This window comes from Cylas formicarius, unplaced genomic scaffold (assembly GCF_029955315.1).
Source record: "Cylas formicarius isolate icCylForm1 unplaced genomic scaffold, icCylForm1.1 PGA_scaffold_10__41_contigs__length_53128322, whole genome shotgun sequence".
Classification (NCBI taxonomy): domain Eukaryota; kingdom Metazoa; phylum Arthropoda; class Insecta; order Coleoptera; family Brentidae; genus Cylas; species Cylas formicarius.
The window spans coordinates 20,430,091-20,456,558 of NW_026844214.1; the positions used below are offsets into that span (position 1 = coordinate 20,430,091).

General features: G+C 33.7%; 1 protein-coding gene across 4 annotated transcripts in view; it reads left to right on the forward strand.

Annotated features, from left to right (window-relative positions):
• Positions 1-26,468, forward strand: part of LOC132700815 (neurotrimin) — a 314,147-nt gene that overhangs the window by 115,711 nt on the left and 171,968 nt on the right. Inside the window, exon 1 of one of the 4 annotated variants that reach the window (XM_060668388.1) lies at positions 22,886-23,081. The exons of the other annotated variants lie outside the window; for them this stretch is intronic. The gene's annotated coding sequence lies outside the window, so the exon portion shown is untranslated. Of the gene's footprint in view, positions 1-22,885; positions 23,082-26,468 lie in introns of those variants that run through there. 4 annotated transcript variants of the gene reach the window in all.

Genomic DNA, 26,468 nt, shown 5'->3' on the forward strand with positions numbered 1-26,468 from the left:
TTCTTGGGATTACTATTAAAAAAACCCTATATTTTATTGGTGGTGCTAGACGACCTTGCCACCTGTGCCATTTCTAATTTGGTCAATTTTTATGATGATAAATAAAGGCTACTTATTTATTATTATCCACAGTATCAGTTAACCTTCACACCACGTGTCTCATTTACTGCAAAGGTGAATATCGCTCGGAGGTTCAAGCAACGGACTGACCTATTGTTTTCTAATTACCTCCAGTCCGCCACTAAATTACGAGGGCGTTAAATTGAAACGCCGCGGTCCACGTAGCATTAACGTAAATTTAATAAATCCAATTAAACCGATTAACCCCAACGCCAAAAACGGATTCGGAAATAAAAAGAATCCAGAAATATCATATGCAAACATGAAATCTCTTTTTCAATTTCACGGAAAGAATCCTTTTAGCATTAATGGAACGGCCTCCGACTTTATGGCATCTCATCATTTCCAATAAAAGAAACGGAACGCCTACCGTATCGTTCAGCTCCGTTTCCGGGGACGAGGGTCTATTAAATGATTCGACAAACTATAAACGTGTATTTTACTGCCTCCAAATTTTACTGCCGCTCCTCCAAGGTACTCCATATTAACGACCGGGGCGTAACTATGAAGCCGTTGAGAAAGCCGTTTAAACACCCACTAAACGCAAGTAGAGATTCATCTATAACAGTGAATTTCGCGACAGTGTGGGAGGTTATCGATAGGCCCTGCAATGCAGCAATATAGCGAATGCATTTTTGCAGTCTAATCGTAAGCTACGTAACCGAAGTTGTCAACTTTTGAAAACAAAAAAACTAAAACAAGAATAATGATTGTTTCATGTCTCTAACATATCGAAGTTTCGTACATTCTGGTTGAGGGAATTGACGCCTTGCTGCAGCGTGTTATAACGTTGTGCGACTTGTCCAAAGCATTCGCCAGGTTCGACCTAGAGTATTTAATTTAAAAAAATTAAAATGCTATGGCTTAAGGGGTGTGCCTACATTTGTATGAAGAATGATATAATTATTTTATTAACATTTACTTTTTAGAGAATTTTGTAATTTTTTTGTTATTGTGTAAAAAACGCGCTCTAGCAGTATCACCAGGAACTGGACATGTCACACATATCATGGGGTTAATGGAGTAGTCTAGTACCTTTTTTATCCTGACCAAGTTCAGGACTTATAGCTGTTTATTATTAAAAAATATTCAATTACTCCCACCACTTCTTCTTGATAGATACGTGGCAGTGTTGAACAAAAAACTCTTAAATAAAGCTTAGCTTTAAAAAGCCTGTTTTTTGTCTATTTCCTAGATGTCCTTCAGAGAAAAATCATTTTAAATATTTAAGATGATATTATGGGCTTGTCTGACTGAAATTTGGATGTTTTTATAACTTTGTCTCTTACAGGATGGTTTCAAAATAAATTAATTTTAATTACTATCTTTCATTTCGACAGACAATTGTGATATTAAAAAGATAAAACGCTTTTGAGAAGCTTTTCTTAAGTAAAAAAAAATAAAAATTCAAAAAAAAGCTATTCCATATTATTATAAGCTAATCATAATGGATTTATTGAAAGTGTTATTTTTTGTTTTGTTTTTGTTATTTTTATTGAAAATCTTATAAATCCCATTGACAATTTTTTTATTCTATAGAAAAACAGTTACTTATCAGTAACTAAAATTATTATATGTAACAATATAAATAGGGGAGAGTGGGGCACGAAGGCCAGAAGCTTCGCCAAAATTTGGGTAAATTTAGTTAAAAGCCACAAAACATAATAAGAAGCTTAAGTGGGTAGCCTTGCCCCACCCTCCCCTAATAATAATATTAACGTTTATTTTTCAAAAAAGAAAAATTAATATATATTACAAGTGTTTTTTAAAAAAAATTGACTTGTATGCAACATTCGCTAATAGTATATTATGCAACAAGTGCGGTAAACGGCATTTGACTCGCGAGTTTATTTGACACGAGCGGTGCGCAGCGGACCTAGTGTTTAATAAACGAGTGACCTAAAAAGTTTACCGAACGTGTGTTGCATACTATACTTTTTTTAAGACCGTTAATTTTAGGGTACATTTTCGCAAAACAACGCGAATACATTCACTGACATGACCTGACCGTCAGAATTGACAAATGTCAAAATTCAAGGCGTGGAAAATATCTCCGAACACATCCGATTGCTCCCAATTCCGTGCGGTAAAATCCCGGAAATGTCCGAAGTGGGAAACGAAGCTGACGTGGTAAAGTGAGGCTTCCCACACGCTAAATCGGTGTATAGTTAGACATTTTACAGACGGGAGTAGAAAAAAATAGGAAATGTGCTAAATGACACTATTGTGCCACCCTTTATTTTGTTGTAGTTTGTAATTATCAATATCCATTCGTTTTTAAAATTGAAAAACTAAAGCTGCGTATATTTTGTAGCTCATAATTCTGCATATACACATTTCCATTAATATTTTTTTGTGTTGAAATTCTGTCGAATTACTGCAAAATTGGCGCGAAACGGCGTAAAGATAATTATTAATGTACTACATCTGGTTCGTCGAGTGGTTCTATAAAGCACCCACATTTATATCCACAATCCTGCCGAGCATGTTACGTTGTCGCCATTGTGTGATGTCGACAAATCCTGCCGTTCGCCCTCCTTTTCAATTTATTTATGCCGGCTTTAAAATAAGTCCCCCATACAGGACAGTTGCAAATCTCCTATAGACTCCATTTATCTTGCAGACCGATGTAACCCGAGATGAAAGCTAACCTACCGGTGTATAGAACACTTTTACCAGTTTATTATAAATTATAAATAATAATTACAATAATCCTATTCCTGCCATCTGTCATTCATTGCACGTTGATCTAAGTCAGAGACTGACTATTGATAAAATCATTATTAAAGATTTTTTCATTAAAATTTTTATGGTAACGCTGTATTTACTTAATTACTTTACTAATAATCAACACTAATCCAGATTCCCCTTTATAAGAAAATCAACCCTAAATCTATTACAAAAATCTTTTAAAACGGTAGGACCGAATATTTTGAAAAATGTAACTTTCGTAATTTTTCAACACACATGTTCAATAAAAAGACAAAAAACATGAGTTACTTAAAAAATAACTTTATATTATAACCAATTTAATAGAATAACAGAATATATACAGGATATGTTAAGGCCATTCTACTCAAAACTGTATCCAAAGAAAGAACTTATTGACATTAATCCAAACATTAAGAAAACGAACTTTTTTATATAACAAAAGAGGCTAGCCAGTTTCACAATCCAGATCCTCAATAGTTTTTATATTTACTGAAATTTCCTATGGAATCTCCATAGAAATATCCCCATCCAAAACATCCAGTTTCGTTCTCCGAACTTCTAACTGTTGTATTATTGTTTTTTTTATGAGAAATTTAATGACGTAACTCAAACCTTATTAATGCAGTTGTAGGGTGACAGGTCTCTCAACAGTCTCTCCCGATACAAGAACAATCCTGACTTTGTATTTTGAATTAGTAGACTAAGCGAACGATAATTCATAGTGAGTAGACGTGTATCTCTCGCTCCGGTACAATGTTCCGTCTTTACTAGTGTGAAATGTGGTTTCCTTGTGTGAAAATTTGCTGTTACTAAAACCAATGGCAAGCAACATAGACACAAATTTTAGAAGTTACGCCTCAAATAGTTAACCCAATAAGTAAATTACTCTGATTAAAACCTACATCGAGCGCCTATTGGCGATGGTTTGTTACTGAGCGACAAAAATTTGAGTTGAAGAACATCGCTAAAGATGTAGCAAATGAGGTATTAAACGAATTTATTTCAAACAAAGATTTTTTTTGCGACTTGGGCAAATAATGTCACAGCTATCCCAAAAAATTAATGGTACAATGGAAAAATTAGCAGATCAACTGAAGGAATGTGATAATAGAATTATATTACTTCAGAAAGAGAAAAGTGTGTTTCAAAGGAGGCTAGACAACTTGGAACAACTTGAGAAACTGAAACAGCTTAGAATTTTTGGATTTCCGGAAAACAAAGACACCCGAAAAGTCAATGAGATAATTATTTGGTAACAAAATGGACGTAAGAAACGTTTCTATGGCAACCTGTCTTCGTGTCGGCAGAATTCAGGATAAAAAATACCCAAGACCAATTGTCACTTCTTTTACTTCAGTAAAAATAAGTTAAAAGGGACTAGAGTGATTTTGTTGAAAGAGCTTACGAAATCTAGGCATAAGTTACTTTCACTTGCTAACGAAAAGTTTGGCAAGAATATGGTATGGCGAGTCAAACAAAGATCTTCACGAAAGTTAATGGAAAAAAAATGAATTAAAGATGGAAGAAGATCTAATGAAGCTGTGAATTTTAGTTGTCGGAAGTATTTTTTTCTTTTTTAGTTTGATTCTGTTTTATTTTTTAATATCCTTTTTTTGTTTTAATCATGAACGGATTTTCAGTTGTTTTTTTTTATAATATAAGATCATTAATAACTTACTTTGCAAGTATCACAAAATTGGGCAGAAATATTTCTTTTGAAAGCACGGAACCTAATGAGTATAATCTATTGCATAAAGAGATGATAGAGGTGATTGGGGAGTAGCTATGTATATTAGAAATGTTCATAAGTACACGATTGTTCACACAGAGATTCAGGATATTTTTGAACAGATATGGATTCAGTTGGTTATTAATAATGATTCATACATTGCAATATCACTTTATAGGCCACCCGGATATTCCAGGTTCAAAAATTTCTTAGTGTTCGAACTTGACTTGAATATCAATTTAATGGTCCGTACTTATTACTCTGATGGTTACTTTGATTGCATATACATGTATAACTTAAAACAAATAATTTCTACCGCAACCCGTATTAATGACAAAAACTCTACTCTTATTGACCATATTCTAATTGCAAATAATCTAGAAACTTTTGTGAGCTGTACATTTGATTTTGGATCAAATATCTCTGATTGGTTTTCTTTTTAATAAAACTGTCTTTGAGTCAAAACAAAAAGTTAGTTGAAGCCCGATCTGAGCACACTTTATATTTGAAGAATATTGATGACAAAATATATTTTTTGAGTACAATACATAACCGTACTGATAAGAAAAGATATCTGGGACACTTCATTAATACAAATAAATCGGACTCAAAACAATTATGGAGCAAACTGAGAGACTTAAACATTGTAAACAAACATAACAAATATTTAATTTCATTAAGAACTGCGGAATTTACTAAATTTTTTCAATCAAAATGCAAAAAGAGAGTTTAGTAGATTGCTTAATTTTTCCACAGTAACATAAAACGCCGTTAAGAGGCATATTTTAGAAATTAAATGTTTTGTGATGGGTGTGGATAAATTGAACTTTCCTTAATCACGAATTTAGTTAATAACTGCATTATGGAATCCGCATTTCCTAAGACTTGGAAAATTTTTAAAGTACTTCCATTACTCAAAAGCTTTCGACAAAATCAATCATGAAGTTCTACTGTCAATACTGCACTATTTATGTTTTTCAAGTACTGCAGTATCTTATATGCGAAGTTATGCACTGACCGCTTTCAGTTTGTTGCAACATGTAAACGAGAGTTAAGTAATGTTATCATTCAGTGCAGAGTACCCCAGGACTCAACATTAGGGCCTCTCCTTTTTAATACATATACATGCAATTTGGGTAGTTGTTTACAGGAATATAAAATTCATTCCTATACTGATGATACCCAAACATATTTTTCATTTTTTCCGGAAAATTTCCAGTAGGCTATGACAATATTAGACAAGGATATCAAACGCGTTGAAGAGTTTTTAGACTCGCAACAACTCGAAATAAATGCTACCAAATCTTGCCTCAAGTTATTTGGTCAATCTAAGGAGGAAATTAGACCTCACCTTCGAATACGCGTTAAAATTTGGAATTGAACTTTGATAGTGATTTGAGTTTCAAGCCCACGACAATGAATGCATTCATACCCTTTCAAACATGATTCATGACAAAGCTTAAAATCTTCGTTTATCTACTACCCAAAATCACATTCAGAAATTTGAAAAACTAAAGTCAACACTAGGAAAACCATCAAACTCTTCTAAACTACCAAATACTGTAATAAATGTATCATCGCTCCAACTTTCTGAAACTGAAAAACTAGTTCTTCAAAAGGTTCCGACTTCGTTCTTCCGCCACGTATTATCCCAAAAGAAGAACTCATTTCAAATGTCGAGTCTATCCTAAACAAACTACCATATCAGAGAGCTAATGAAATTCGATTTGAAAACGCAAAAATCCTTAAAAAATCAAAACCTCCTAAATCCAATATTGCAAAGCCTGAACGCATCGCCTAAAATCTCTAAAATCCAATCCAGACATCGTGATCCTAAAAGCAGATAAAGGAAATGCTACGGGTGTCATGGACACAAATGAATATCAGGAAAAGATTCAAGATATTCTTACAGACGGATCACATCGTCAACTTAAAAAAGATCCTACGTCATCTATGGATCGCAACCTTAAATCTGTTATTAAGGCTTCTACTCTATCAGACTCCGTGAAAAAAGCTGTTACCCCTCACGACTCTAAAATTCCTCGTCTCTACGGACTTCCAAAGATTCACAAACCGGGATTACCCCTTCGACCTATTGCCAGTACCGTTGGTTCTCCAACATCTAGCTAGCTAGCTTCCTTATTAAAACCCCTTACAGGGAAAACTGACAGTTTCGTACTTAATTCCTTTCACTTCACTGAACAATTAAAAAACATTACATTAGATAAACAAGATACTCTAGTTAGTTTCGACGTAGAATCCCTCTTTACCAAAGTTCCTATTCCCGAAACTCTCGACATCATTTCCGATATATTAAAATCCGAGAATCTGGAACCGAACCTTCTCACCTTAATTGAAAAATGCTTATCGGGAACATATTTTTCTTATAGCGGTCAAATTTTTGAACAAACGTCGGGAACAGCTATGGGTTCTCCACTATCACCAGTATCATCGCGAATATATATATGGAATCCTTTGAAAAGAAAGCTCTCGACACTTTTCATCTTTTCGTCTACGGAAACCTTAGTAGATTTTCTTAGATATTTAAACTCCAAACACCCTAACATACGTTTTACCATTGTGTTGGAAGCTAATAATAACCTGCCATTCTTAGATATACTTATCAATAGAAAATCAGACCTCTTATTGGGTCATTGTGTTTACAGAAAACCTACGCACACAGACCGATACCTTAATGCATGGCCACATCACCATCCGGCCCAAAAATCATCGGTTATCAACTCTCTTGTTTATAGAGCCGTAAAACTATATCAGCCCGAGTCACTGAAAACAGAATTAAAACACCTTACCTCTGCTCTTCTCTCTAATAATTTCCACATTAAAGATATTAAACGTTCCGCCAAAAAATACACTTCACCACAACCTTCCAATAGCAATGAGGTCGAAAGCAATCCTACACTTGCCACTGTGGTCCTTCCTTACGTTCAAAACATCACTGACCATATATCAAAAGTTCCAAAGATGTATAACGTCAAAACCAGATTTACCACTTGTCCAAAAATCTCTCAACATCGGCGGTCCGGCAAGGACAAAATTCCATTTGAGATGTCAGAAGAATACATTGGAGAGACCGGACGAAAAATATCAACTAGGCTTAAAGAACACGAAAGAGCCCTACAACTAAGACAAATAAACTCATCAGCTGTTGCCGAAATAAAATTTTATTTGATAAAACTAAAATTCTTGTATGTAATCAGTTGTTCTACCAACGAAAAATCCGAGAGTCTATAGAAATCTATAAACAACCTAACAATCTTAATCGTCACTCAGGTCTCTACCTGTCCCCAATCTGGGAATCAGTCATCCGTGACGGTGTTTACACCCCTGATCAGCCCCCCCCCCCCCCAAGCAAGATACAAGCAGGTACAGAGTAAAATACGAGCCAGTGTCAGTCAAGCTCTGAAGAAGCCAACAGGATGATTGGCGTGACGTCAGCAAGTTCGACTCAGCAAAAACCGACGCAGGAGGAATCCAGGAAGTTTTGGTTAGTAAAAAGTGTTTCTGAGTTCCTTTTTTTGCGCTGTGTTTTGGTTTTCTGCTAATAGATAAATGCAAATACGAAGTGCAAAAAATAAACATATGTTATTATTATTATTATTACACCTGAACCATTAAGAGGTCCTCTAAAAGAGCAAACATGGATCGTTTGAGAGGCGCGATGAATATACAACAGCTTGTGATGTATATTGATCTTAAGATGCCACAAAAAAAAATAGGAATGAGGTTCCTGGATGTTAAAACGTTACCAAAACGTGTGGAGTGTTTTTCAAAATTTTGTTCTCGTGAAGAAATTATGCCTATATGAATCAAATGCAAAGTAAATAGACATCTGTTTTGAATGTATTAATATCATTTTGTAAATTTAATATAATCGTTTCTTTTTTGGAAAATACAAGTTTTTGTGTAAAATTCATTGGTGTGTACCAACAAATTTGTTTATTCCACCGTCGTATTAAACTATGTGTTAAGATTTGCACCTATGAACAATTTTCAAAATCTTTTACACTGTCGGCGTAAAGGGTAAAAATGTCCAAATGGCAGTCGGTTAAAGTAGGTCCCATAAAAGTGTGACAATGCAAATATATAACGGAACCAAATAAATAAGAACTAAAAGTTCAGATTTTCACGAAATTATATATATTCACATGACCGTGTCTTTTCAAATGTAATATTTACAAACTACCTGCTACTATGTATACCGAAAAATAACAATAAAACCTTAATTATTGTTGTTATGAGAATTTAAGTATAATAATGGAGAGGTATTTAAATTTGAATGTCTCATTTTGTTAATCTCCATGGTTTCCAATAAATTAAATTTTCTGCTTTTTGTAGCTGTATGTAAAATATCAAAATTGTCGTCAAAAATGTGTTTTTCTGTGTTTAAATGTGTAGCATAATTAGAACCTAGACTATTGTTTTCAAATGCTGTTTAATGTTCGTTAATGCGTTTCTTGAAGGATCAACCTGTTTATCCAATATAAATTTAAGGACACGATCCCAATTTCAACCTGTAGACACCTGATTTTTGAGATTTTGGACACTTCGTTCTTTTGTTTTTTAAAAATGTTCCTATCGTTTTATCGGTTCTGAAAGCTATTTTTAAACCACATTTTGACAAATGTTTTGAAACTCTTTCACTGGTTCTGCTAGGTATGTAATTGTTTTAAATTATTCGTGTTCTATATTAGGTTTCGGATAAATAGAGTTTACTTTTGTCTGGACTTGTTTTTTATTTATAATTTTATCGATAATGGACGGATTGTAGCCGTTGTTCAGTGCAATTTGTTTAATGATATTCAGTTCTTTGTTGTAATTTTCTGTTGAGAGTGGCGTATTAAGAAGTCTGCGTCTAAAAGAGTGAAATGCAGCCATTTTGTGTTTATATGGTGATTTGAGCTGTTATGTATGACTGTGTCAGTGTGTGAAGGTTTATGGAATAATCTAATTTGTCTTGCGTTTTCGTAATAGTTCAGTCTAAAAAACTAATAGCGTTATCCTGTTCAAGCTCGATAGTGAATTTTATACGATTATGTAATGAGTTAATGTAATTTTAAAAAGAAATCAATTGTCTGTCCGTTCCAACAAAGCAAACAAAGACATCATCCACGTATCTATACCACCATAGAAAACTTTTGCTTAAAGGATGTTCTTGTATGATATTTTCCAAATTATCCATAAAAATCTCCGCTAACAAAAGACTAAATGGGTTTCCCTTAATCAAACCTTCCTTAGAGATGAAAATCTGTTCATTAAATTCAAAATAATTTTGGTGTAAAGATACTATTAAGCAATCTTATAAATCTTGTTTCACCAATGGATTAACCTGTTTCCGAGTTTGGGTGAAATCTACTAAATTTATCACATCCATAGGTGGAATACTGGGAAATGAGTTTTGTACATCAAAAGAGAATAGTGCTGCGTTAGAAGGGATTTTGATATATTTAATTTTGTTGATTAATTCAAAAGAATTTTTTATTGCAAATTTTGGTTTAAATTCTGTCTGGAACTTTAAAATATTTAGTAAGTTTGTTGAGGGTTTAACTGCTGGAGCCGTTACATCAGACACGACTGGCCTAATGGGCATATCTTGTTGATGTAATTTAAGTAAAGAATATAATTTCGGCGGTTGTTGTTGAATTCACGATAACGTTGAATTAGATTTAAATACCTCTCCATTATTAAACTTAAATTCTCACAACAACATTAATTAATGTTTTATTGTCATATTTCTTTATATATAGTAGCAGGTAGTTTGTAAATATTACATTGGATAAAGACAGGATGTTGTCGAAACAATTGTTATGTGAATATACATATATAATTCCTTGAAAATCTGAACTTTTAGTCATTTATATATGATATCGTGATTGTGTTTGTATTTTACGGCAATGCAACGATGATGTTTTAAAAAATATGTTATCCTATTAATACCTACATTTACCAATCCGCACCCTTTACAATATCAGAAATAAGCCTTTCAGACTTCTATATACTTTGCGTTTGATTCATATAGGCGCAATTTCTTCACGCGAACAAAATTTTGAAAAACACTCCATACGTTTTCGTTAACCAAAGCAGAAAACATCTTTGTCCACATGTTTTTCCTAATTTTTTTTGTAGCATCTTAAGATCAATCTACAACACAGGCTGTTGTATATCAATCCGCACCCTTGACAATATCAAAAATAAACCTTAATACCAAAAAATCACTAAAACACATAAGTATTAAAATCTTACAAAATTTTCCAAATTCTTGTCAACACTCTCTATCTAACTACTTTATCATTTTCCATAATTGACCCTCTACCCTTTAACTGTTCCCTATACCTATTATTTTAAGTTTTTTCTTAATATTCGTTTTTATAAATTATTTACAAATATATACCCATCTAGCGCGTCATGGGTATAAAATAAAGTAGTTGATTTACATTTGTAAATTTAAATAATGGACGTAATATGCAGTATGCTTTAAAATACGTTTTTGTTATTAGTATTAGTTATTAATAAATAACAATATTTTATTAAGACTAAGTGCAGCATTGTATTGTGTGTAATTGTGGTAACCGCTTGCATCGTAACAAGAGATTGACAGTGGTTCACCAAACTTTTTTTTCAAATACCCTATATATAATTGGATGGGTTGATTTAAAATAATTACTAATAAAAATAATTGCCAACTAAAAATAAGAATATTGACGAAGGTAGGAAACATAGCCATAGTCCTTGCTGGTGGTAATTTTCGGCTGTGTTCTATTTATGAACTGCCAGAGAAAAGAATATATACTGAGAATAAACATCGCGTTTCGCATTTGTCAAATTAAATGCCCGAAAATTCAACTTTTTTCAAAAAAAGGGGGTTTGCAAACACTTTGAAAAATAATTTAGGCAAAATAATTGTTGGTGTACAGCGAAATTAAATCTGAAGTTTACAAATACGTACTGCGTAATATGGCAGCTTGAAGAGGCACTGCGTAGTTTTATATTCACTTGTCAATTAGAAAAGAAAATAAACATGCCTTGGTTACATAGTCATTTCAGTAATAATCGCTGAAAATGGAACTATGGAAGGCATTCCTTAATCCCAATCACCAAGTGCAACTGCAAAAGCCTTTCCCAGCATAGAAATAAAGCAGCAATCAGTGTTCGACTTGTCAGACAAATTCAGTAAATTATCGTAATAAAGCAGCTCAGACAGAATCAAGTAGGAGCATAGAAAGATTTAAAAAAGAAAGGTTACAATTTGATAGAGAGGAAATATAAATAGAGATAGATACAACTTCGTCTAATACAGTGAACTAGTGGACGGTGAGAAAAATAAACGCAGATATTCATGAAAAAAATCTTGAGAAATTAACTTCTTTCAAATATAAACGTGATTTTTTCAGCGCTTTTTAAATAACTAATACTAAATATGTTTTATTACTAGTTTATTGAAAGCAGAGATGCATCAATAGTAAAGCTTCGCGCAAAACATGATTTATGTTCGGCATTATTATATGCAATTACTATATTCTATACAGTTTGTCCCACTGTACACCCTTGTAAAATCAATTTTTATGGTTTGATTTAGATTTTTTTTGTTGGATAGGTCTCTGAAAAATGCACTGAAACTTTGTTTTGGTTAGTTGGTAGATAGAGATAGATAGGGATTTTTTCAAAAATAAATTGGCAACCAATTCTTATTCAGGTGTAGTTAGAACCCAACTGTACCAATTTTTATAATGTCTCAATACAGCGTGTTTGAAGTATCGTTAGCGCCCCGTTTAAGACTGTACATCGCGTTAAAATCTTTGTCTACGGTTTGTTTTGTAGATCTCTCAAAAACGCACTAAAACCTTAGGTTTTTTTATTAAATCAACCTGAAGAGGCTAATCGGGACTAATTTTTGATGTCAAATATCGAGAAGGGCTATTAGGAATTTCTTTAAGAATAAAGTGTCAAGCATTCTTTTTTACTGGACTGCCATGACTTTAGTAGATGCTGTACGCAAAAACCCTTTGATTTCTCTATAGTAAGATCTATCCAACATTAAAGAATTATCAAAATTGAGCCATAAACCAATATTCTACAGGAGTAATAGGGCGCCCGTAATATATCGAGCATCCTGTGTTCGAACTTCATGGAAATTAGTATTGAAACATTATAAAAATTGGTATAGTTGGGTTCAAAGTACTCCTGAATAAGAATTCGTTGCCAATTTAATTTACTTCTAGTACTTCTCTCTTTTCTCTCTTTTGTTTAATAGTCTCAGTTGGTCATGTTGTGTAGTTTTAAGTGTTGTTAAGTTCAAGCAAAACAAGGTTTCAGTGCATTTTCCAGAGATCTAGCCGACAGAAAAAAAATCAAAATCAAACCTTAAATAAAGATTTTACGGGGGTGTCCAGTTCTTAAATGGGACACACTATATAAAGAAAAGTCAGTAAAGATGTGCTTGTTGAAAAATATCTAGTAGAAAGCCATAAAAATAAAAGCTCTCGGAACGAATTTCAACTACTTCAATTAAAAACAACGCAATTGATCGCCCAATTTTGGATATGCTGAATGCTTTAATAAATCAACTATCAAATTATCAGATGTCAAATTAAAACTTGCCATTCTTGTGCTTCCGTCTACTGCGTAACCGTTTATCAGTTAGAATACGGAATAATAAGAAAATCGTTGACAATGGGTATGGGGAAGTTCATTTTGGACAAACAAATAAATAGCAACAATGTCATACGGCGCAATTTCGCGCATAATTTAGGATCTCGACATTGAATCGCCATTATTGAATACCAGAAATTCGTTACATTTTTATAGATGAATCCCAGCCAATATACAGTTGTCATCGCGCGGCGAAAAGCTAATACCCAATCCGAAAAATTCATCTAAATCTTTCCATACAAATTCGCCCGGAAGTCCGGGCAACTGAGTTATGAAAACCCACGATAAAATTTTAATATATGGGATGATATTTCAGACCACCCCGAAAGTTTCCCTACGGAACTATTCTTCCATTTGTCGACGGGGAAAAAGTTTTGCCGGAATATGTACGAAAGTTGCGCGAAAAAGTTAGTGAATATTCTCGGTGACATATACAATTTTCCATAACTTCTATGCGATTTCGTACGAAATGGCCATTCCCGATCGGAAAGGCATAAGTATGTTATTATAGGCAATGGGGAAAAAGCTTTGTGCAATAATCGAAGTTTTCTTACAAAAAATCAAGATTTGAAGTAGGTCAGGGCGATTTCCACGCTGACGAAATAAAAGCTGTTGTTTCTTATGTTGCTTTAATAAATGATAAAAAACTGAACTACTATTCTTCCTGCATTATGGAAAAAATGTAAGAAAAAATTTGTTTATTTAAAGGAAAGAAAACAATAAAGGAACATTCAATGCTACTTGTATAGAAATGACAAGTACTGTGCAGAGTGGCCAAATAACAATGCATAGCATAGAATCTCATCGAGACTTGCTGTAAAATATTTTTTAATCAAGTGGTCAAAAGAAGGCGTTACAACCCACATCTATGATTTTTAAAATAATTCTGAAATATACCCATAAAATGTACCAAAAAAATCTTAATGGTTTTCATAGCCAAGCATATTTTATTTGAAGTCATTATCTTTTTTACTTTTTTTCTCTAAACATATTTTTAATTTTTTATTGTTACATCTGTTGCACTAGAATATTTTGCAATATATTAATTTTAAGATACCAAAATGACAACTAGTATTTATTAATCTCTAATTGGTTGCTCAGATGTTGGAGCATTTTTTGCGAAATTAGATTCCATTCTTCCCGTGCATTAATTGTTAACTCTCTAATTGAGGTGGAAGACGAATTCCATACCCATATATTTCGTTTTAGAATATCTCGTAGGTGTTCTATAGGGTTAGTTGGCCAGTTTAATATCTCAATCCAGACATCTTCAAGGTAGTGTACCACTGTTCCCGTCACATGGGCACGAACATTGTCATGGATTAACAAAAAGTCGTCTTGCCCGATTAAGCTAACATAAGGCAAAATATGCTCTTCAAGGATGATGCACAATTAGCATTCTTTCTTAAATTTACCTCGACAAGCTTCGTTCGAGAGTCCCAACTAATGTACCCACAAAGCATAACTTAGCCGCCACCATTCTGCTTATCATTCTCCACACCTTCTGTATAAAGTCTAATACAAATTGTAACCGTCTGGTTTTATGTTGTGGCAGAAACTTGGGGCACTACCATGGTGTTTCGGATTTGAACCGATCGCCTTCGGTCTTCTCATTACTGTTTTGAGAGTTACTCATTTCATTTTACAGTATTAAATACGAAGTAGTACATTCTTACCTTTATGTATTCGTCATTGAATCGTGTAATATCCTCTTGTCGGTAAACCTTATGTTCTAAAGTAACTTCTAACAGTATTGCAAGTTAAACGCAATTTTGCTCATGAATGACTGAATAAGCTTATGAATGCGTTGCATATCATACTTTTTCTCAGTTTTTGCGTACATTTTTGCAAAACGGCAAGAATATAATATCCTTTAGCGCAAAGGATTTTGTAATAAAAGCTCAAACAATAAAAAAATGATTGTTTTTTTTTTCTGTGAGTGTATAAAACTTTAGTAGCTTAGTATTAAACCTTAACAAGTTATGAAATACAAAAATTGATATATAAAATTTCTAGGTGGTATTTGTATTTTTTAACACTTGTTGGTTATACTAATAATAATAAAACTAATTTAATCCATACTTTTTAATCAGCTCAGTTAGCCTCTATTATGATTATTCTTTGTATGTACTAATTTTACATTACTGTAAAAATCGTGAGACATATGCCAATGCGATATGTATTCATTGAATTAAATAAAATATGTACCACCTAACTGATTATTTTCAGATATTTCATTAATAGTTAATTAGTTCTCTAGAACTTTAAATCGGACACTCATCGGGAATCATCCTATGTATCGTTGATTGATTCTATCTGATCATCTAGTTCGCTCAATCAAACAACTTGGCTGGAGCATTAGGAGCAGCAGCAGCAGTTACGATTTGCAGCATACAAACGAACTATGCAACTGAACCCTTGCAGCATAATATGCGGATCGGCCAGTAGCTAGTCACTGCAAACTTTCAACTTTCCAGCCGGTACTCCGAAGTTTGTAACGGCGGAACATGACCATACTTCGCACAAGAAATCCCGAGCCGTAACTTCAAGTTCTGGGTGTAATGTTATAGTTAACGCAAAGTTGAGGAACTAGGCTGAATTTGTTTAAATGATGAATCCTCGAACTTGCAGAAAAGGCGGTTGCCGGAGTTATTTTATATTCCCGAATAACGGCAAACGCTTTTTGTTCTAGTTCTTTAAGTTCTTGCGGCGAATAATAATTGGATTGCTTTAAAAGTTTTCTTTCTTATCCTAGGATGATTTATGATGGCCGGTATAATTTATCCAGTCTATGCAATTTTTACTAAACCTTGTCGCATGCGGCAAGCAAACATGAGGGAGTTCTCTATTGCCAACAATTAATTTGAACAAAGTTTTATACTTTAATGAAATTTTGAAAGGATTTTTTAATAGCTAACTTACACAATACTAAATGCTAACTGCGGATTTTATGAAACATCTTTAGGAAAAGGGCGTATTATCCAAAAGACCAAATGTAATAACATTCCTGAACCAGTAGCAAAATTATCTCAGAAACCCAATAATACTTTTCACAATCATTATGAATTACTGGTTTCATTTTTCATCAAGTTTGATTAACACCACTTCAGTGACGAGTTTTTCCAATCAATAATTCAATGATTTGGGAATTACATTAAAAGGCAGACAGGTTATTCCTAATAACCACCAAGAATAGACAATTAACTGTGACTCAGATACAACAGAAATGTGGATATTTTTTGTATTAATAATGGTGTTACATATGTGGATAATGTTTAGAGTTTAATGCAAATTATAATACAATAAATTTAATCTTATATAATTAGTCAACATACACATTTTGAATTTGAGATTTCAGAATAAAAAGTATATATCACTCAGCTTGAACTTTTCCTCTTTCATTAGGCCATCCAGCATGAACTTATATGAGACCATTAATTTTCTAACGCACAGGTATCTTATGATTTTTTTCCAATTTTTTTCAATTCCCTCTACATGAACTGCTGGTGATGGCACCGATATAACTAATGCATATACTCCCAATGTGGTCTCACCCCTTTTTTATGAAATCTAACTTATTATATTAATATCGAAATTTTATTTTATTTTATTATTTATTTTATTATTAAACCCCGTTAGATAAATTTTATATTGCCCTGAAAATACACTCCAAGCTTATGTAGAAATGTCGAATAGCTAAAATTATCAAAAGTCTTGTCACATATTTAACGAGTGACCACTAACCAACCAATGCTTTCATGTCGTACATTTTTGGACAACCGGCGGTTTTTTTTCATACTTCCTGAAAGTAACACCAGGTAGATGTAATAAGCTAAATAAGCTAAGGCCTGCCTGTAACTGTTTTAATAATAATGAATTAATATTAACTATTAGTTTCTCAGTTCGACACAAACCACGGAAAGAACAACGAAAATTACAAATCCATAAAATGTGTTAAGTAAAGAAATAGAACACAGAAAAATGCCTGGCGAAACAGATAAAACGAGGAGCGTTCATTCAAATCCAGACATATCCACTTTTAAAGTAAAATGTGACTCGAAAAAATTGAAGTAAGTTTTTATTCATTGGTTATATAAGAATCGTTCCAAATCCAATCCGATCAGAGAAATTGAAAAGTTTTTCATGTTTTTCTCAAAATTGATTAATAAAGGCAGATCCGGTTTCGAATGAAAACTACACGAATAACGGCGGGAAACGTTATTTTCGTTCGTCCTCAAAGTACTAAGGTGCCACCCATCAGACATATCCCATGCATATTTCTTTAAAAGGTACATTAAAAAATACATATTGCTATATATTTTTCTGGTAACTAAAATTATGCTATTAACAAATTTCCTGGATTCTTCCCGCGTCGCCAATCATCCGATTGCCTTCTTCAGAGCTTAATTAAGAGCACTGAAGAAACGAACATGATCATTGGGGAAACGTCAGCAAGCAAGAATATTTCTAAATAGTATTTCAATAACCTGCGGAAATTTCTTTGATAAACTAAAACCATTTTTTTCTAGTTTCTTCTGAAAAATACCCAATTATACACCGATCTAGCGTGCGGAAAGTGCAATATTACCACGTCTGTTCACAAGAACCTGTGCCCTGGTGAGCGTCGGCTGCTTATTTTGTTTTTGTAATATCGATCCAAACGATATATCGTTTTTTCAACCTCTTATGCTTTCGACTTCGGAATTGAGACGCGCCTGTTGTAAAGCGGTAGGGACCATTCTTTTCAAAACGTATACCACAAGCCAGGGCCGTATTTAAGATGTTAGCCGAAAAGAACTGTGCTGACTGCAGTATTTTAAGAGTAGGGTTTAAAAGTAAAAATTGAATTTTCACTGCATGGACTAATAACAATCAAGAAATCTCACCGATGAAACTCTACACAAATCGGTCAGCTTTCAGCATTTGTATGCACCGAGGTACGGTTCTGGAACGTCTAATTGCGAATCTATTTATTGAAGGTTACAAAGAGAAACCCAATGCAGGTAGGAATGCGGTTATTAAAATAAATATTAATCAATAAATAATTAATAAATAAAAATTTACCAAAGTTAAATAATATACGGTGAAAACTGTATATAGTTTGGAGAAGCTAACTCACAGATATAGAAAAACGGCAAATCCTCCACCACGTTCCTACTAAGGCAAAAGATGTTGAGCAGAAACACAACAAATACTGCACATACAGAGTATTATATGAGTGTGGACTAATTTATTTTGGAGAGACGCTTCGAAATATAGAAACTCGCCTCGGGGAAATTAGTAATAATATACAGCGAGGAGAAACAGAAAGTCGGGGATAACGCAACACCAACTACAATGGTCGAAGGCAGAAAATATACACAAAGATCAACACTGGTACCAGAGAAAGATTAAGGGAACACTCTCCACACTCGTAGTTTTTAGGATTTATCATTATTTTCTTGATAACGGTTGCAGATACCCACCAACGCAAAAGACACTGAAGGTCCAAAAAACTCATCGCGCACAACCTTCAAACAAACAATTCGAAAAGGATATTTTTCGCACCAAGTTCTCACTCCCGACTCTGCATAAAAATATTCTTTGCTACTGTAATCCCGTACCACAACAGTATCGGATCTAATTTATGGAGGAACGTCGGCTGGGAACAGGAGAAAGGTAATTGAACATCGTATATTCATTAGGCAGGTGAGAAAATTCTTTCGCCCCCATTGCTTATCTTCCGCGCGGGTTATAAATAAGTGCTCCATCTGGAGGGACTTATTTTTTCGTGCTATATTATCCGGAACGAAATGAAATTTCAACTACGACCCGTGCTGTATTGCGAATGCCCGCTGTGTTCCATATGCATATATATGTTGGTGATTGTTGGTACAATATGGGTGATTTGTAGTAAGCGCGGCAGGTACGTCGTCGTAAATTTGCTACGTATTTCGAAAATTATAAGCTAACGGACAATTCCTATTTGATATTAATCTTTCGATATTAGTTACACGTGTTAATCGGGATAGGGATTACCAGATAGTTTTCGTTATTTGCTTTTTATCATTTAGTGATACAAACTCAGTGCGAACAATACTGAATAGTAGTATTTAGTTAGTTTTTTAAACTGTATAATTTTATTTTCGAGTTCTATAGAATAAACAAAGGCAGAATAAACTTTAGAAAGTGTCAATTATAGTTTTATTGGAACTCTTCTTTTTCATCCCTATTTTGCCGCTAATACATTATGAATCAATTGTCGCTTTAATGTTATTATACAGTTGACTTCTGTTTCATTTATCAGCTTATAGAACTCATTAGAAGGAACAACTATTTCAAATACTTTTTTTTCTCTAGTAGCAAATTTTACACTTATCAATCCAGAATCTACAATATTAATAACACGAACTTACTGTAGACATATATGAGACAATTTATAATTAGTCACTTCAACGAAATTTAACACTTCGAAGTACCTGTATTTGATATGTGAAAAGTGGAGTTTTCGTGACATTTTATAGCTTTGTCCTATACACACCGATCCCCACATGTAAAATCTTCTTGTTCTGACAACCACGAGAGTCCATGAAGTTGCTTTGTTGGGTCCACCTAAGCTTTTGTAGATACACATTTTGTTGGTAGATCAGCAAGATTGTGCTTGCTTCCTTAGATTATTGTTTACATTTTATTTACTCGATTAGCACCGTTGAGCTCGATCTCTTCTCCAACCATAACGATATGTCTTTCACTTTTATGTGTACATTTTCTGTTATGTTAATTTGCAGCATTGCTGCGCACAATGCAGCTTGTAATTTGAATTTAGGCAGTATTAATTAGGTATTTTCCTTTTCACTGATTGTATGCATCGTGGAATGGTAAAAATCCAGTGGTGTTGCAATCTCTGAGGACCATTTCCTGTATTCCAATAGCACACAACTGGGACTCCCAGTGTACATTTTCTTTCCAAACATTTTGTTGCAACTAAAACCTAATTTTTCAAAGAAACCTATTAGCACATGAGTCACGAGGAACGAGCGTTTGAGCTCTCTACGAAACCTGGTAAGCGTTAGATCTTTAAGAAAAGGTGGAACATTATTATATATTACAATATATAACGCTACGACGAAACAAGGTTAATCGATAATGAGGAATAAAAATTATGTTAGATCGCTGTGACCTATGGTAGTGTTATCGTCAACCGCTGCCTTAGATAGCACGGTGACAAAGTAAGAAGTAATTTACGGACAAACACCGCCAGATGATACTAATAAATGTTTTCAGTTCGGTTCCAATCAATGGATTTTTTGGGACACTGTCATATTTTCGAAGCCTGAAAATTAACCTTTAACAAACATTTTGAAGCTTTTGTAACTGGTTCTTAGTAAAGACGTCAAAGTGAGGGTAATACACTATAATGCCATAATATTCACATAATTTAGCGTAATAATAATAACGTAACTCATTCTCAAGCATTAAGCGGAGATTTTTTACTTTTCTTACAATCAGGGCAAGGATATTATTTAGGGAAGCTACACGCCTTACTGAATTTAATTTTAAAGTGTTTTGAGAAGAATAAGTAGAAATGATTTGCAAATCATTATTTATTTTTAAACAAGCCTGTTCGATGTGTCCAAGGTCAAATGCATGTAGTAACTGATTGTCGTCTGCAAACGCTTGAATCAAACACAGAAGGAGAATCGAATTGATATCAATAATTTTCTGTACGGTATCTGATATGCAAGTAGGGTGTTCAATCAACTGACAAAAGTTATACGATTTGAAGCATTACAAAAGAATATTTGCATAACTGTGATATACAATGACATTCAACAGAACGATTATATTAACACATTGGGGTGTAATGTATGACAGAAGACTATCAAAATGTTTTACACAGCTTGCAAGGTTAGCTTTGGGTCTATAAACTACATTAACAAGAAGTTCTGTCCTGCTAACTCTCAAAGATATACGCATATATTCCAAGTCCTTTAAAAGGCCAAAGTCGCAGTCATCATGATCTTCTGTCTCTCGGTAAAAGCTCCCATTGTTATTCGGAGTAATATTCGTGATTACAACTTCATTATTATATGCTCTATTATCTCAAAAATCTTGCAGATTATAAATTAGTTGTAAGTTCATCTGCCAGATATGGTAATAAGATTCCAGGAAAGGTAGTTTTTGTATTACTATTACCTTTTCCCTTTTCAAAATTTAGTGAAAATCCCATTTTAATATTGGCACTAGTGGTCGTTCTCAAGTGTAAATGCAACCTTTGTGTATGTTTCGTGAATTCGGAAGAAATGATTTATTTTGCTCACATGTGATTCAACGGATTACTTACTCCCCCTGACTACTATTCTGAACTAAATTTTAATCAAATTTGTGAAGTAAATTTATATAGCAGAAAAAAAAACCGTATCAAAAAAAATCTCAATAGCTTGTCACTTAAATCGCGCCATTTTTCGTTTTAAAACCTGAATTTTACGTCATTAAGAATCCGGGCGGTAATTTAAAGAAACGGATGTTAACTGCGGGCCTACTTGAGCACATCCGGATTGCTTTCGGCAGCAATTACCGGTATTTCGGATCCGTGCTAATTGTAGGAGTTTTGCAGGAAAGTCGGGAATTTCGTTAGCGTTCGTCAACATCACTAATACATAAACTGATATAAAGTTTTATAATGAAGTCAAATTTACTCAACGGCAGCTGCAGCGGTTCATTAGTTTTGATCTCGGTTTTAGTAGTTTTCAGGCAGAGGTGACAGACTCTGAGAACAAGGAACGACAATTGGTTTATACAGAGTATTGCTAAATTCCATACAAAGATTTAAAAATAACTCTGTTTGTCAAATTGTCAAAGTTTTTAGAAAAATTACTAAAAATCCTTTTGATATTACTTCTGACGCTTACTTGTTGTCAATTTGTCAAAAACAAACTTTTGACAAATTGTTACGCCAGGATCATTAATTATGAACAGTGAAATTTATTTAGAAAAATCTAACATACGGGGTTTTTTACACAAGGTTTTTCGCTATATCTAGGAATAGTGATCAGAAGGCAGATGAATCTCCCAGTTCTAGTAAATTATAGTAATAGCCGTCTCTGCCCCACAAATAGTGAGTTTAGATTTAGTCCAATAACGTCCTAGGGGTTGTAGTTTTTTGTTTACATTCACATCTGAGCCACAGAAAGATCGCGCGAAATAAAGTATTCTTTTAAATCAACCAGAAATATCGAAGGGGAGCAGGAAGAGAGGTTCCCTCTGAGATGTGATTTTAAGTTTCACGTGAGGGCGCAACTTCATTTTCGCTTAAATATCAAACGCGGTAACTTTATGAAATTGGACTGCAGAACTGCGAACTTTAATTTAAAATGCAATTATTGTTTCGGTAATGAATGTTTGCCGTGTTTAGCGTCGAACAATTAAAAATGTGTTTTGGTTGTGACACGAGTCTTTTCGTATCCGGGTATTTTTAATTTGAGGTCAATCTACGCAGTAATTATTTTCAGGTTGGTTCAACGTCTATTTGTAGGTAACGTTATAAATAAACGCTTTGTAAAACAACTAAAATGACAAATAGGGTGATGTCATTGTAGTCACATGATTGCTACCCAGGTCCAAGAACCAAAACAACTATGCAGGTGTTGTTATTTATTTTTCGGGACCGTTTACGAATGAGGCTGAGCAAACCCAAGTAGTATTGTCCTTTGTGCTATTGTAATACCTCCTTTAGGTAGTGCCTAACTCTGTAATCGTCTTTAGTGACTGATATCTTGTAATTTTTGGTGAAGATCGCGAAGTCAAGATTGCCAGCAACTTCACGACGCACGGTTATTTAAAAAATGTGCATATAAATAAACAACAATTGAAAGTAAGTCAATTTTTAAACATATTTTAAAACCGCTGTAGTACAATAATTTTTAGGGACCATGTTACTAATTAAAAACGACATGTTTGTAGCCTAGTAGGAGCGAGAAAACATTAGTGATTTGACAAAAATCTGATGAATAACTATGCTATAAAACATATTTTTTTGGCTAATTTAGGTAGTTGTTACCCTATTTGCTGAAAGAATTACTTAATTAATTAACTTCGCCTTTAGACAAAAACTTCATCTCACCTCCTTTTTACATAAGGCGCTCAAAACTGGATGCCCGGAATATTTTATAAAAAAAATTGGACCCGGAGTACTGCCCGTAATCGTTGTACACGTTTCAACAATCTTTATGAGATACCAAAAATGCCAAAGCTATGTCTCAGAATTCTTTTTCTTAAGAGTGTGCTAAGTTGCTAAACCGATACCCCGAGTTAAACCTGCTCGGAAACTCATCCAAACCGTTTTTTAAACAAAAACTTAAATAGAAACTGTTAATAGAAATTATATAAGTTATATTATTGTACTTTTGTTAAATGTAGCCTTGTTAATTTTATTGTTTTAATTATCGTTCTCTTATTTTAATTTTTGTTTTTGCCTACTTCAACAGTACTACCTTTTCCCCACGTTTATTGTTAACTCGTTTTCTTATTTATTTATATGCCTGGGACTGATAAATAATTTTCTCCATATACACTGCCACAATAGTTTTGTGCTTTGAAATAGGAGCTTTACGTAGCATATTTTTGGGGGCTGATTTAGATAGTGGCTATGCGAGTACAGCATTTTCAGCGCTGAATCCACCATCTTATTTTCTTCCACATGAGCAAAAATTACAGTTGTGGGAATACATCCACTACTTAATAACAAGTCAACCAACCAGCTAGTCACATTCACCGGATACTGTCTTTCCCCAAAAGCATATATCATTCTGAATTAATTTTTTGATTTAATTTTATGAATCATACCATATGGCAGCTAATTTACTGTATTATTGTATTATTATACTGGCCTTTCTTACTTACTAACAACCACTAAACTAATATTACCTAGGAAAACCCGAATAAAATTGATAATTGTGTTACTACTGAATAGACTAAGGCACTTAGTTATATCGTGTTCCATTTAAAAAACCAGAGAAATATTAGTTTAATACTCAAGTCAAATATGACAAACATTTTAAAACTAAAACAATTTAAAATTGAAACACTTAAAAATGTTTGAGATAATTATTTAGGCGGTTCACCAAAGTTTTCCGAATACATTTGACGATCTTAAAGTCCTTTTTTCATATTATATAGCCTGCAGACGGAACTGTATATCTTCCCATTTTATGCACCACTTTATTAAAACAGTATTTCAAAATGGTGATAATACAGCACTATTCCGCGGACCTATATATTACAGCCAATATTCTTTCCTAACCAGTTAAGGCCTCGGTCCGTGTCTTGTTGTTTAAGGTTCCTGCTCTCCAATTTGTAACCAATGCTTAAGATGTGTCAACCGTTTGCGTTTTTTCTTGTCATTAATGGCGGCCCCTCCAATAGCGTTAAAATAAATTACTAAAAACGTTTTGTTTATGTAACCATGTTGTTATAGTACAACAGAAGTGTTCGAAGTGTTTTCGGAGCGCGAGCATTGAAGATGCCAAGTGAGATTTTGGCGAAACGTCTGCAGGATTCCAGTCGGAGTTCAACAAGCGAACGGATGATATCCCGGAATATAGTGTCATCACATTTTTCCATCCGTGAATCAATACGTGAGAATATATATATATATATATATATATATATATATATATATATATATATATATATATATATATATATATATATTCCGGGATATCATCCGTTCGCTCGTTGAACTCCGACTGGAATCCTGCATCCGACTGGAATCCTGCAATCCTGCGAAACGTTTGCAGGATTCCAGTCGGATGCAGGATTCCAGTCGGAGTTCAACGAGCGAACGGATGATATCCCAGAATATAGTGTCATCACATTTTTCCATCCGTGAATCAATACGTGAGAATATATATATATATATATATATATATATATATATATATATATATATATATATATATATATATATATATATAAATGTGATGACACTATATAGACTCAATAAGTGTCCGTAAAACTGTATTTGTACAGTTTAAATTTCGCTAGTAGTTTAGACTAGGTAGTTTTAAATAAACGCCATATTTATTGGCAACCGTGACAGGAAAGGTCACTTTTTGAGTTCGCTTACAAACAAAGATTGAAGGTGTGCTCGAAAATGGGTAATGTTAGAGAATCATTTACGACGTTTAAATTTACTTTTTTAAATAAACGTTCGCAATAAAAATTTGATTAATCGCGATGGAAGTAATTAAGAAGGACCGAGAAGTAATGTGTAATTCTTTTTCGAAGGTAGCAAACGAATTAGAAGGTGTGTTGTCTAAATTTATTGGTAGAAAGGCCGTTAGCTCAAGTCTTCATGGACATGTTAAAACGAAAATTTGACGCACTTAAGATCATACCTTCAAATTTTCACTTCACTTTTGGCTGTGACAATTATTGGCATAAAAGGAGTGATTTCAATATGGGATGCGACGATATTGTGAAACAAGATTCCGGTGAGGAAAAAGCAAATTGCATGTATTTGAATTTCAAAAGTTTGATGGGAACATTAGAAGTTGGTTGCCATTCTGGTCAAAATTTAAAAAAGTTCAGGATCTCGATATTGACCTAAGCTATAAAGTCGAATATTTCATTCAGGCTAAAATTCCAGGTACCAGGGATAAGTAATTAGTAGCCAGTTTTCCCGCCACGGGTAGTAATTATCAAAAAATCATAGACCGAAGCCGCGTTTTAGCAGAGACGATTTTCAAAATAGACGTTTATGTGCGGAAATTACTAACATTAATAATTAGTAACGCTACTTGTGGTAATAAAATAGAGCTTTCACTCTTGTGCGATTAAAATAGAGACTCAATTACGGGCCTTAGAAATACTTGACATCACCTCGAATAAATAAGTTCCCTTGCTGTTTCCACTGATTGAATCAAGTTAGAATTGGCTCAAATTACCAAAATGGTGAGGGAAATTGAAGTCTTAAAGAGTAGTCTCAAAAACCTTACAAGGTTTTTAAACAACGAAGAAGCATATTTCTGTAGTGATAGGTTTTGTATTAGGGTATCGAAACAACAATCATAGCTGCACATTGGAAGCTCTAGATAAAAGAGTTATTTGCATGCAAGTCTCACATGTTTCTGAGTGATCTTGGATAAAGGAATTGATGCACCTTGATGTGAACTTGTCCGATACTTTATCCGACGCCGCTCCCATGGAAAAATTGATGGGATCGGATGTAGTTGGAAAGATGTATACAGGCGCAAGGTAT